Source organism: Pistacia vera, unplaced genomic scaffold (assembly GCF_008641045.1).
Source record: "Pistacia vera cultivar Batoury unplaced genomic scaffold, PisVer_v2 Contig223, whole genome shotgun sequence".
Classification (NCBI taxonomy): Eukaryota; Viridiplantae; Streptophyta; class Magnoliopsida; order Sapindales; family Anacardiaceae; genus Pistacia; species Pistacia vera.
The window spans coordinates 3,501,884-3,512,418 of NW_022196028.1; positions in this window are offsets into that span (position 1 = coordinate 3,501,884).

Below are 10,535 nucleotides of genomic sequence, written 5' to 3' on the forward strand. Positions count from 1 at the left end.
ATTTATGCCTTGCGGCCGAAGAATCCGCATATTGATATTTCTGACCTCCCAGAGGACTGGCAGGAAACTCTCAGGTCCATGGCGCGGCAGGATGATAAAGCGGCGGCCGCCCAAAAATTTGATCAGATAGAGGGTTTAGGACATGCCTTAGAGAAGCCCCCAGCTGACCAGCCTTAGGATGATGAGGTCGATCCTCCAAGAGTCAGATTAGGGCTAACAGTTGTACCATTTTGCCTGTTGTACTTTTCGCATTAATGAAATACATTTTGCTTTTACAATTTCTGTTCGCTTTATTATACATGAGTTTACATTCTGTCTACAATATTGGAACAAGTCTATGCAAGCATGATAACACATGTATACGAACAAGATTACATGCGAAGACTGTTACAAGCAAACAGAATAATACTTTACAAGGAAATAATTTACAAAGATCAAAAATTAATTTACAAGGAAAACTGAGTTCGGAATTACTGATAGTAAGGTCGGAGATGCTAAGCATTCCAAGCTCGGGGTACTTTGGAACCATTCAGCCTTTTCTGATGATAAGTCCCCGGTCTTATCACCTTGTCGATGCGGTATGGACCTTCCTAGTTCAGTCCTAACACTCCTACACTTGGTTCCCTAGTACCGAGAAGAACTTCCTTCAATACAAGGTCGCCGACCTGGAAGTCTCTTCGTCTGACCTTCGAATCAAAGAACCTCTTCGCACATTGCTGATAGGCTACTATTCTTAGCGATGCCTTGCTGCAATGTTCTTCAACAAGGTCTAGACTTGCTCGTATAAGTGCTTCATTGTCGGCTTCATTGTACAAGTCCCTCCATAGCGAACCGGTCCCTACCTCTACAAAGATAATCACTTCGCAATCGTATGCTAGCGAAAAAGGGGTTTCTAAGGTAGAGGTTCTCAGAGTTGTCCTGTACGCCCATAGGACTTTGGGGAGGTCGTCAGCCCAATTCCCCTTGGCTGCGCCAAGTTTAGCCTTTCGAGTGTGCTTGATGGTTTTGTTGACGGCTTCAACTTGACCATTTGCTTGTGGTCTTGCGACTGAGGCGAATTTTTTATGGATGTCCAGCTCGTCGCAAAACTGCTTAAACTCCTCGTTGTCGAACTGTTTTTCGTTATCCGAGATAAGGGTATGAGGAATTCCGTAGCGGCACACAATATTCTTGAAAATGAAATCTTTGAGTTTCTTGGTTGTGATCGCGGGTAGCGGTTCGGCTTCCACCCATTTGGTGAAGTAATCTACCGCGACCACGACATATTTGACTCCCCCTCTACCGATTGGCATGGGACCAATGAGATCGATCCCAGCATGGAAAATGGCCAGGGGCTAGTCTTTGTTATCAGTTCGTGAGAAGGAGCTCGCGGTATGTTCGCGAACCACTAACACTTGTCACACCTTTTCACAAAGTTGTAGGTGTCTTCTTGGATTCGGGACCAATAGTACCCTTGACGAACAACCTTGTTCGCAAGAGATCGTGCGGCAGTGTGATTACTACAGATCCCTTCATGTATTTCCCTCATGATGTAATTTGCTTCCTTGCTGGTTACACATCGGAGGAGAGGGGCGATGAGGGTGTAACGAGCTGATCTTATTCGCAAAACCCTCGCCTCGACCTTGTCGTCAGGCAAGATCCCATCCTTAAGGTATTGAAAAATGGGAGTCATCCAGGAATCTGATTTGTTACATTCACGGCCTGTTCAATCGGGCTGATACTAGGGGTTTTAATGAATCGAACAGGAATGTTATCTGGTGCTTTTGAGTCCAGCAATGAGGCTATCCTTGCCAAGGCGTCTGCCACAGAGTTACTATCTCTGGGAATCTGGGTGATCGCAAAGTGCTTGAACGGCTCGAGTGCGGCCTTAGCTTTCTTCAGATAACAGATCGTATTTTCTTCCTTGGCTTGGTACTCTCCTAAGATCTGGTTAACGACCAGCATGGAGTTGTTGTAGATGCTGATCGCGGTTGCACCTATTTCTCTGTTTAATCGCAATCCGGCGAGCAGAGCTTCGTACTCGGCCTCATTATTGGTTGCCTTAAATCTGAACAGGAGGATGCCATGAACGCGAGCCCTTCGGGACTCAAAAGGAGAATATCTGCACCGGCCCTCTTTCTGTTCGATGATCCATCGACGTAGAGGCTCCAGGTCGACAGATTCTGAGCAGTTTCCTGAATGGCTTCGCTGGGCTATTGCTCCGACTCACATGGAAGATAGGAGAATTCTGAGATGAAGTCAGCAACAGCTTGCCCTTTGATAGTTGATCTTGGCTTGTACTTCAGATCGAACTGACTTAATTCCATGGCCCATTTAAGCAATTTATCCGATGCCTCTGGCTTTTGGAGGACCTGCCTGAGCGGGTAATTAGTCATTACATGAATTGTATGGGCGTGGAAGTAAGGTCGCAGCTTTCTGGAAGCGATCAGCAGGGCATAGGCTATTCGTTCGTTCCATTTTCGGATACCACATCTCGATATCTAACAGACGCTTGCTCGCATAGTATACTAGTCGTTGGATCTTTTCCTCTTCCCGAACTAAGGCTGCATTGGCCGCGAACTGAGAGACAGACAGGTACAGGAGCAGGATCTCTTGCGGAAGAGGCTTAGATAGGAGAGGTGGCTTCCTGAGGTGTTCTTTTATACTCTGGAACGCCTGTTCGCACTCGGGAGTCCACTCGAACTTCTTATTGGCCTTTAGAACATTGAAGAATAGCAAACAGCGATCTGTTAGCCTTGATATGAAACGACTTAGCTCCATTATTCGCCCATTAAGGCTCATGACCTGCTTTTTGCTAGTTAGGCTTTCCATATCGAGGAGAGCTTGAATCTTCTTGGGGTTGATCTCTATTCCTCGTTGGTTAACCATGTATCCTAGGAATTTTTCAGAGGATACTCCAAACGAGCACTTAAGGGGATTCAACTTCATTCTGTATAGTCGGAAGATATCAAACATCTCAGTGAGATGCGCTATGTGATCTGAGGCGACATGGGATTTGACCAACATGTCATCTACATAGACCTCCATTGATTTACCGATCTAGTCGGAGAACATCCGATTTACCGATCTGGTCGGAGAACATCCAATTAACCAACCGCTGGTAGGTCGCACCAGCATTCTTGAGGCCGAAGGGCATAACTCTGTAGCAATACAGTCCTCGATCTGTAATAAAAGATGTATGCTCTTCATCCGGTGTGTACATCAGAATTTGATTATATCCCGAGTATGCATCCATAAAACTTAGCAGGTCGTGCCCCGAGATGGCATCCACGAGCTGGTCGATTCTGGGCAATGGGAAGCTATCTTTCGGGCATGCCTTGTTGAGGTCGCTGAAGTCGACACAGGTTTGCCACTTGCCATTGAGCTTCTTTACCAAAACTGGTTTGGCAACCTAGGGCAGGTAGAGTACTTCCCGGATGGACCCGTTTCAGAGGAGGTTATCCACCTCTAGCTTTAAGGCGACATATCGCTCCGGATCCATCGCCCTTCTTTTTTGGTGAACTGGCTTGGCTTCGCTGTCGATGTTCAACGCATGGCAGATAATATCCGGGCTGATCCCGACCATATTTGCGTACGACCAGGCGAACACATTGATATTTTCCTTGAGGAAGCTAATCAGCTCGGAGGCGAGCTCGGGGTTGAGATTGTTCCCAATCCTTAACACCCGGCTCGGCTCGCCTTGGTCAACTGATACTTTGGACAAATCCTCAACTGGCTCACTGGAAGGGCTTTCCTGAATTCGAGGATCCATATTATCCTCGGCTGGACTTGGCTGGGGCTCAATCCGGCTGATCGCCATAGTTTGCTGGGGAATGCTACGCGAGATATCCTTCCCTTTGCACGTCATGCGAGATATGCTTTGAGATCTGCTAACTTCCCTTATCCTCGCCGGGTTAGGGAACTTCATCTTGAGATGGTATACCGAAGTGACTGCCTTAAAGTTTCTTAGTAGAGGTCACCCCAGAATTCCATTAAAAGCAAATGGGCAATCCACTACCAAGAATTCAGTAACCTTGGTCACTTCGTCAAAGTCGCCCAGCGTGACTGGAAGTTGGATCGTTCCTTTGGGGATCTGGTGGTCCCCCGTAAAACCATAAAGAAGGATCGAGGCGGGCTTCAAGTTGGCCTCGTCCAAGTTCATTCTTTCAAAAGCGGTCTGGAAGAGGATGTTCATAGCACTTCCGTTGTCCACTAGCATCCTGTGGACGTTATGGTGCCCTATGAGGGGCGTGATCACAAGAGCGTCGTCGTGAGGATGATGTAAATAGGCTGCATCCTTTTTGGAGAAGGTGATTGGCTCCTCCTTGCGAACCTTTTGTGGTCACTACGACGTGTTCATCACACTGATTGGGTCGTGATAAGCCATGCGAGCATATCTTTCCTGGGCACCTCGCGTGTTCCCCGCGAGGTGCGGCCCCCTAAAGATCATGTTGACACTACAATATCCTTTGTGATCACGATGCTTCTTTCCTTGCTCCCCTTGACTTTTCTCTTGTGCGGGAGCGGAGTCGTCAATATACTTCTTGAAATGCCCCTTCTTGATGAGTTCTTCGATTACCTGCTTGAGAGCTCGGTACTCATCGGTGTGATGCCCGTTATCCGGATGGAAGCGATAGTACTTTTTGTTATTTCTGGCTGACGCAGGAGTTTTTATGGGCTCGGGCTCTCCGAGCAGGCTGGCTTCTTCTGATTTATCAAGAATAGCCGATACAGATGCATTCAATGGCGTATATTGGTCTCTGTCACGATCGCGAAGAGGGAGGGGAGCATAGGACTTTTTGGGTTAGTAGTGAGGTTTCTTTCCTTTGTGCTGGTCGTCAGCGGCCCCTCTGCGATCAGCTCTTCTACTTTTCCCCTAACCTGACGTACTGCCTAAAGCGCCGGGGTCGCAACGGCGGAGCGCTGCCAATGAATTTTCAATCCGGAGGTACTTCTCCGCAAGGTTATAGAATCAGGTGAGGGAAATATCGTCCTCAGCCTGTAATTCTTTCCACAGGTCAGTTTGTGGATGAACTCCTGCTATGATGAGAGTCCGAACAGACTCTTCGGGAGTATGAGCCACCTTGTTGAGTTCTCTATGGAAACGGTCGATGTAGGATTAGAGGGATTTATCCCTTTCTTGCCTTATATTGCTGAGGTAGCTCAAAGGCATCGAGAATTTTTAGTTCGCTTGAAAATGCCTTAGGAACGTCGTGCTCATCTGGGGCCACGAACTGATCGATCCCGCTGGGAGCGACCTGAACCACCATTTAGCATGGGAGGTTAAAGTCACTGTCAAACAGCGGCATTTTGCTAGATCTGAGACCTGGTGAAGCTCCATTAGGTCGTTAAATTTATATAAATGATCCTGCGGATCAGAATTTTCATCAAATGCCCGCATGTCGGGCATCCTGAATCTTGATGGGAGTGGAGCGGCTAGCACTTTGGGAGAGAAGAGTGACGCAGATGCGACCAACCCTTGCTCATTTTGCTGAGCTCTTAGTCGGTCTAGAGCTCGTTGCAGCTCCTAAATTTGTGGCAATGGAGCCACTTGGGGATTGCTTTCACCCATGCGAGTTCGACCCTCGCGATTACGGTTGAGGAAAGTCCAAAGGTTGGGTTTCTCTTCGCCTCAACCGGCGGTTTCGGCCACTCTTGACACACGCTGGCTAGAGCCGTGTGATGGCGATGAATGGTGTGGGGTATTTTCACGACCTTCGCGGTGGTAAGAACCGCCTTGTGAAGTGTGGGACCCTATTGCACGGGGACGATCAAGATCGTTTTGTTGGTGGTGATAGGAATCACCCCGCCCAGCACTTTTATAGGGGTATACTTGCGACATGGCATGGGACAGCTCGGGCCGCGTCTTTTCACTGAGTCTCAACGAGACTGGTATTCTGCTTGGGACGCGGTCGATGTTTGCTGGCCCTTTGGAGCCCGTAGGCCCCTTTTTTGCCACCTGCTTACCCATTCGTCTACGCGCTGCAGTGCTCGCGGCATGGGCTATTTCCCTTTGCAGCACTTTTGCGTGACCTGCAGACGTTTTTGGCAGTTACACCGCCTCAGCTGATTTGGATGGCACGCCTTGGTCCAAACGGTCCAACCTTCGGTTGACCATCTGGAGAGTATTGTCGAACCTCTCCAGGTAGCTTCTAATGGCACGATCAAGTTGTGAACTTGATGGGATATCCCCTGCAGCAATTTGCGGAACTGAAGGTATTTTGGAAGAGGTGTCCCCCTGGACTTGGGGGGTTCCCTCAGCACCCTGGTTGGTTCGCTCAGGTTCAGGTTGGCAGGCCATTTGCTGTTGTAGGACCAGTAAGTTAGAGATTCTCCTGATGAAGGATGAACACTAAATCAGCCCTCATTCTCGCGCCAAACTGTTGATGCGTTTTTTACACCAACGAAACACACGTGTGAAATGCTGAGTTGGCCCAGAAGACACACGTGAATATAAAGGAAAATGAGAGTAAATGCAATGGGAATAGCTTTAAAGTGGTTCGGATGCTAAGGAAGCAAATCCTACGTCCACTGTTGTTTGTATTGATGATAAAGGTCAGGTCGTGTTAGCGGACTGACGTACAAGTGACCTACAAATGACTTACAAATGATAGTGCAAGAGAGAGACTGCTATATATTCTTGAGAGAGAATAGCCAATTAAGAGTAAAAATGAGCGAATCCTTTGAATGGGAGAGGAGCTTTCTATTTATAGTGGGATACATTGAGCTAATGATTACTGAATCTGTGAGTTGGTGGGATTAAGTGTACAAATCCTTCTTTATGTCACATTGCCCACCTTCTAGAGTGATTTACGCGATTTGGAGCAGGCATTGGACACGTGGAATCACCACAGCTTCTGGCTGGTCTGGCGCGCACCGACTATTCCGACAGAAGCAGGCTACCCCTTTCCTCACGTGACTCGGCTGTGGGTGTACCCATGCTCTGATTTTTGTACACTGACTGGACCTTACGTCAGACTTATATTTTTTAGGCATAACACAATATATGCACCTCTATATGTGGGGGTGAGCGATTCCAGGTACCCTGCATTTTTTTGGGGAACCGGAACCAAAACCGCACAGTGCAGGTTCTTAAATTCAAGTAACCAGAACCTAAAATGTAGGTTTACAAAAATACCTTAAAAGTTTACAAATACACCCCTAACAAATTTTGATTACTCATTCATTTGTGTCCAATGTGACTTATAAATCCTTTAATCTCTAGGCAACACTTGAATTCAATTAATTTATAACAATTCACATAAAATTCCTCAATCAAAACCAAAACAAAAACAATTAATTAAACAATCATATTATAAATCTATAATTTAATATTATAATTAATCAAATTTCTAATAATTTAATTAAATATTGTACTAATATTTATAATAGAATATTATAATTAATTAAGTAATTATACTATAAATCTATAATGTAATGTTATAATTAATTAAATTTTTAATCATTCAATTAAGTAATGTACTAATGTAGTAAATTATTAATGTTTATAATGTAATGTTATAAATTTATAATTAATCAAGTAATCATTTAACTATGTAATGTTATAATTAATTAAGTGATTATAATATAATGTAATGTTATAATTAATTAAGTAATTATTTGATTATAATGTAATGTTTTTATTAATTAAATTTCTAATCATTTAATTAAGTATTGTACTAATGTTTATAATATAATGTTATAATTAATTAAGTAATCATTTGTTTATAACGTAATATTATAATTAATTAAGTAATCATTTAATTATGTAATGTTATAATTAATTTCGTGATCAAACTATAATATAATGTTATAATAAATTAAATAATCATACTATAAATCTTTAATATAATATTATAATTAATTAAATTTCTAATAATTTAATTAAGTATTATACTAATGTTTATAATGCAATGTTATAATTAGTCAAGTAATCATTTATTTATAACGTAATATTATAATTAATTAAGTGATTATACTATAAATTTATAATGTAATGTTATAATTAATTAAATTTCTAATCATTTAATTAAGTATGGTGCTAATGTAGTAAATTACGAATGTTTATAATATAATGTCATAATTAATTAAGTAATCATTTAATTATGTGATCATACTATAATTTAATGTTATAATGAATTGAGTAATCGTGCTATAAATCTTTAATGTAATATTATAATTAATTAAATTTCTAATCATTAATTAAGTAATCATTTGTTTATAATGTAATGTTATAATTAATTAAGTAATTATACTATAAATCTATATTGTAATGTTATAATTAATTAAATTTTTAATTATTTAATTAAGTAATGTACTAAATTACTAATGTAATGTTATAAACTTATAATTAATTAAGTAATCATTTAACTATAATGTAATGATATACTTAGAACTTATAATTTAAGTAAATAACTAAATATTATATTATTATTCAATCAAATATACTATTTTATTCAAAAATAATTCTTTTAATTGGTCCTAATACTAATTATACATTTAATTAATCAAAACTTTAATATTAATATGTTATAATATATTAAAATTTTTTATATGGTGTAGTTTATATGTAATAAGTATAATTGTATATTTATTTAATTAGGTTATTTTAAAAATTTAACTTTTTTTAATTTTAAATTTTTTTATATGTAAAATTATAATAGACTCTCCATTCTTCACAGATATTTAATTACAACCCAGGTTCCAAAACAGGGTACTCGCTGCACATTCCAAGCTGGGTACCCGCTACAGATTTTTTTTTTTCAGGTTCCGATTCCGGTTTCTTCATATGTAAGAACCGAAATCGTAACCGCACAGTATCGATTAAAAAAAAAAGGAACTAGAATCTATCCACACAGTATCGGCTTCAGGTAGGTTTCAGTTTTGATTCTGATTCTACCCGCTACCTGTGCAGACCCCTACTCTATAATAGATATTAATTAATTGAAACATCTAATTATTCAATAAACGTGAGTCAAAGAGCTTGAACGCTGTGTCCAGAGAGCTTAGAGCCTGAAGCTGATGAAAAATAAAATCGAAACATATTTTCCAGCTGTCGTTTTTTAGATGGCTTTAATTGTCTTTTGAAATGTACAGCCTTTGAGTGCCTCCAATTTTAAGCATGAAATTATAAATAAAAATAGGAACACTATAACAGCCAATTAAAGACAAAAGGCGGCTAGAAGACTTTGATTAGTTCTTCCACTGCCCAAAAAAAAAAATACCAACACTTAATTACCTAACTTTAGTGACAGTATTACATGCAGTACCGACTTATTTTCTTAACCTTGATTCTTAAAAATAGCATTAAAATAGATTTAAATCATCCAAAAGTCTGATAGATTAATATTCTTTTTATCTATCAATACAACATAATTATTGTTTTAAACATCGCAATTGTTGGGAAAAAAATGTTTAAAAAATGAATCTACTATGCATACACATAGTAGATTGCACCTTTCCCCTTGTGGTAGATCTGGGTATTTGGACCCAGCCCGAAAACCTAATCCTAGGACCGATCCTCGAGAGGATCGGACCTAGGAGACCTGGTCCCAAAACGGGACCAGGCTTAAGGAGGAGGGCCCGAGCCCTCCTCCAAGGCCCAGCCTGGGCCCAAAAAATTTTATATTTTTTCAATATAGTCCCCTGCCAAATTACATAAAACCCCTTATTAATTTGAAATAAATATAAATTAAGAGGGCTAAAATGAAATTTTACAAAATTTATAAAAAAAAAAGAAAAATCTTCCAAGTCTAAAAAATTTATAAATTTTATAAATTTTATTTCTAAAAAATACTAAAAAGCCCCCATAAAATTTCTTTTTACCCCCAAAATATAAAAAAAAAATTGAAGGGGGAAAAACCAATTATCCAAGCCCCATGGGACTGGTCCTAGGACCGGTCCTGGGCCCATAGGACCAGTCCCTACCAGGCCTAAGGCCTGTTCTGGGTCCTAATTGTTCTCATGGGCCTGGGACCGGTCCCAAGCCCATGAGTGACTGATCGCATTTGGGACCAGTCCCAAATGGGCCCATGCTTGGGCCTGTTTGGGACTGGTCCCTGCCCACCTCTACCCTGTGGGCAATTTCTCCATTTTGACACATTGGTTTTGAATTAATTGCTTCATCTTCAAACGTTGGTTGAGTATTAATATTAGTTATATAAGTGCATTGCATTGACATTCCAAAAGTCTAACCATTTTGACACGTTGGATGTGTATTAATAACGATTATATAAGTGCATTCAAAAGTCTAAACAGAAACATATAAAGATTGGAGTTTAATGATATTTACCTATAATTGATATTAATAATTATATACGTACAATTAATAATTTTATATTAACACAGCTTTGTATATATATACAATTTCTATTTACTTTAAAATTTGTATTGTTTAACAATTATTATGTCTGAATCTAATTAGTTTTTTTTTTTTTTTATAATAAATTTGTTTTACAATCTATTTCAAAAACATTGAATAAACATAACCGCGTAACGCACGGGCCCAAACTCATTTTGGGGCTCTAGAATTGTTCTATTTTGACACATAGGATTTC